Source organism: Zootoca vivipara, chromosome 16 (assembly GCF_965207765.1).
Source record: "Zootoca vivipara chromosome 16, rZooViv2.hap1.1, whole genome shotgun sequence".
NCBI classification, from domain to species: domain Eukaryota; kingdom Metazoa; phylum Chordata; class Lepidosauria; order Squamata; family Lacertidae; genus Zootoca; species Zootoca vivipara.
Genome location: NC_142599.1, coordinates 38,710,356 through 38,714,856, shown reverse-complemented (window position 1 = coordinate 38,714,856; position 4,501 = coordinate 38,710,356).

The window sequence follows — 4,501 nt, the reverse complement described above, 5'->3', positions numbered from 1 at the left end:
CCCCCCCAAAACTATAGGAGCGATTGTTCCCAGAGTGGTTTAGCAGTCAGTCCCTCTTCCCAGGGAACTCTGGGAATTGTAGCTCTGTGAGAGGAAATAGAGGTCTTCTAGCGATTCTCAGCACCCTTAACAAAACTACAGCTCCCAGAATTCTTTGAGGGAAGCCATGACTGTATCGTTGTGGTATAGTGCTTTGAAATGCACGGTGTTTGCATGGCCCCGGTCAGGACAAATGAACTGTAAGCAAACAGGTTTCATGAAGAACCTTCCGATCCAGGAGCGAGGGAGGCAGTGAGCACCGAACTCATGCTCCTGCGTTTTAAGGAAAAGGAACCCTATTTATTTAATGTGCAATTTGAAGAAAGGAAATAAAAAGCCTTGCTGCAGCCTTTCACTTTTAAAGCAGCGATCTTGAAACGATCTTCTAAGTGCTAAAGAACGTAGCACCTTGGCGTTTGCCCGGCGCCTTGGTGGTCCCTGGAGAGAAAGGGGAGCAGGCAGCGCGATGACCCTTGTCTCTCGTCAAAACGGCAGCCTCAATGGCAGGGCCCTGCCGGCCTTTTACGGCCACGGAAACCTCCTAACTTGGCCCAGCACAGACTCCAGGAGGCAGCTGTTACAAGTGCCCTACATATTTGTAGATGAATTTTTCTTTTTTATTATAAAAAATAGCTTTATGTACAGGCTGGCTTGTTTAGGGGGGGGAATATATTTTATATTTTAGGGTCTTTTGCCCGAAAATGTTACGTTTACAATGTGTACAATTTCCTCTCTTTTTTGTACTATGGTTAATAAAAATGCCAAGGTCACCCGTTTTCTTTCCGAGCTGGGAAATTAAAACAAGCAGGATTCCTTCGTGGAGTAGCGAGACGACCATTGTTACGGGTTCTGTGGGTCTGGGAGTCTGCTGAGTTGAGCCTGACCTATTGCAAGGGGGTCCTGCTTCTGGAAGGGTTCCTTGACACCCTGGGCCATGTGTCCACATTTACTACCATATCTCAGTCTCAAGGGATGGGGGAGCCCATAGTCCTTCAGATATGGCTGGCCTAACCATTTGCACTGCTGGCTGCTGGGAGTTGGAGTCCGGCGACGACATCTGGAGAGCTTCAGGTTCCCCACTGCTGGCTGATAATCCCATGAGGCTGGGAGGGAAATGGAAGAAGCGGGTTGCTGGGGAAGAATAGGATTGTAGAGGTGGAAGGGACCACAGGGCATCATCTAGTCCAGCCCCCTGCACTGCAGGAACCACCGCTAGAGAATCCCTGAAAAGTGGCCATACAAGTCAAACCAGCAGATTGACTTGCTAGAAGGCAACTTGCCAAATTCCCAATTCAGAGAGGAATCAAATCGCCCTGAGGGCGTCATCAGAATCTTAGGAGAACCAGGCCGAAGGGAAGCTTGGTTACGCTGAAAACAGCTGTTTACCCCCCCCCTTTGGCTTGCCATCCCCAGGTGGGAAAATGAGTGTTGTTTTCATCCACCGATCTGAGCCAGTGAAAGGTGGCCCAGTGCGGACGCCGGCCCCAAATGCCCCCGTCTTCCTTGCAAAGAGCCTGGATCTTGTTAAGATTCCAGGGGCGTCCCAGGCCTCGCTCTCTGCCAAGCGCTGACTAATAACTAACATTTCGCCGCTGGTAACGAGGCGCCAGTCGAGCCCCGCTTTGATTTATAGCGGCTTAGCGGGCTTTTGACGGAGAAAGTAATTAGCTTTCCCCAGGAAAATGAAAAGGGGGGGGGAGCATTGGGGAGCAACTGAAAGGCAGCCGTGTGCCAAGCGAGGGATTCTGGGCCTCTGGCTCCCCTAAAGGCATGGAGTGGGGGACCCAGGTGGGTGTTCTGGGGCAAACATACCTGTCCGTTCCTCTTCTGGTCCTGGATCTAGGTTGGGTTATGAAGATGATTTGCCCCTGTTGAGGCTTGTTGGCCTCAAATGTCCTTGCTGGTGGTTGCCAATCTGCTACGGGGCCGAGTTCAAGGTGTTGTCCTAAGCAGCCCATAAGAAGTTGGGGCCAGTTTACCTGCAAGTTCACCTTACCCCTCATGCGCCCACTCGACCACTCCAATCTGTGAAACCAGAACCGTTCTAGGTCTCACACGTGATTCTTGATCCACACCTGCAAGACGTCGACCTTTTTTAGTGTGGCACTTTGGAATTCCCTGCGTATTGAACATCAGCCAGACACCTTCCATGCCTCCTACAAACGCTTCCATCTAGGCAAGCTCACCCAGACATTTTAGACGTTGATCCGAGTTTCAATCCGTTTTATCATTGATCTGAATTGTTTTTCCAATGTTTTTAAGACCTGTTCTTAACTATTTTAAACTGATGATTTCATTGTTCTTTTCGGAAAGTGCTTTTGAGTTTTTCTTTTTTTAATTAGCCACAAATATACATTTTATGAAATCAATGATGCTGGCATCCATCCATTCTTCCCGGGGCGAAGTCTAACCCCTGTGTTAGCAGCACCCAGTTGATCTCCCCAGGGTGGTCAGTGTGTATGGAGGTCCAGGGCTGCCCAGACAAGAAGACCCCCTCCTTGGTCTTGAGACCACCTGCAGCCATCCTGTGCCCTCCGATAACCCCCTTCACCCTCATTTCTTGCCATGCCTGGGTCTGCCCCCCACATCTCAAGCTACCTTTCCCTTATTCCCATCCCAGGGCACCCACCTGGGAGGCTGATGCCTCTCCCTCGCCCCAAACCTTTTCCCTACACACACCTCTCTCACAACACGCCCCCACCCAAACAATACAGAAACCACGGTCACATAAGCACAGGAGTCCTTTGTTAGGAGTGGGGGAAACCTCCAGTTTTGCAGCTCTTGGGGCTTATCAATCTGGCCCATGACACAGCTTTTATTCCCAGTCCCCTTCCTCAAAGTGCTTTGGCTGGGCCGGAATGTGTCATTGAGCCAGGGTAATGCCCCTTCCTTGCCAGGATGGAGGAAAGAGAGTCAGAAAACTCCGGCTTTCACACAACCATATTATGGTGGAACAAGCACAAAGCTCCTGTCTGTAGAGCAGCCTGCTCTTGCCTTTGAGCTCACTTGTGGTTGGAATGTGGACCCCGGAAAGTTTCATATGAAGGAATGTGGCCCCCGGGTTGAATAAAACTGCCCTGTGATATTCCCCCCCCCAATCAGATGGGCACCGTTTATATAAGTACGGTGGGTTACTGTTCCCAACCCTAACTTTGCGGAAAGCCATCTACAGTCATACCTCGGGTTATGAACGCTGTGGGTTGCGCGTTTTTGGGTTGTGGACCACGCCGAACCCAGATGTACTGGAACGGGTTACTTCTGGGTTTCAAACACAAAATGACGTCATGCGCAGAAGCGCCAAATTGCATCACACACGTGCACAGACGCAGCACTTCAGGCTACGAGCGCTGCGGGTTGCAAACATGCCTCCCGCACGGATCACGTTAGCAACTGGAGGTATGACTGTAATTAGACTTTGATTTTGACCTGCTTTTAGGAGGTATTTTTTGTTTGATTTTACAGTGGACGCCCGGGTTGCAAACGTGATCCTTGTGGGAGGCACATTCGCAACCCGCAGCCCCACGTCTGCGCACGCTTGGGTTGCAATTTGGCGCTTCTGCACATGTGCAAAGCGTGATTTAGTGCTTCTGCACATGCATGAACGCCGAAACCTGGAAGTAACCCATTCCGGTACTTCCAGGTTTGGTGCAGTGCGCAACCCGAAAACACGCAGCCTGAAGCGTCTGTAACCCGAGTATGACTGTATACTAATGCTATATATTTGATGTTAGCCACCCTGAGCCCGACTTCAGTCATGGAGGGCGGGATATTAATAATAATAATAATAATAATAATAATAATAATAATAATAAAAGCCTGCTGGATCAGGCCAATCAATGGCCCATCCAATCCAGCATCCCCTTTCCACAGTGCCTGGGGGAAACCAGAAAGCAGGATTTGAGCACGAGAGCAACTCTGGTATTCAGAAACATCGCCTTCTCCTCTATGAATTTTTCTCACCCTCTTCCAAAGCCGTCTCAGTTGGTGGCCATCACTGACTCCTGTGGCAGGGAGTTCCACAGTTTAACTGTGCAAACACCTCTTCCCTAGGCCAGTCTCCCCCAGCCTACAGCACCCTCCCCACCCAAAGGTGCTAATTTATCCCCGCAGTGGAGAATTTATGGGTAGCCAGGACTGCTTTGAATTTCAGGGGAAGAGACCCAAAAGTGCTTGGTTGCAGGTCTGCAGCATCACATTTAATTGAATATATATATAATGCCCGGAACCAGCTCCACCTGGTGTTACCTTGCGCTTCCACTCAGTGGTGATTTGGAGAGTGTAAGCTCTGTGGGGCAGAGACCATTCTCCCTCAACACTATGCTATTCTGTAAATCATCTTAATTGCTGCTGCTGCTGCCACATCGATTTTTTTAAAAAAAGGCAAGACACCAAAGCTCTTCAGATCTGTTCATTTCTACTCCCGGAGTACATTTCTGACACAAGCCACCCCCGGTTCGGGTCT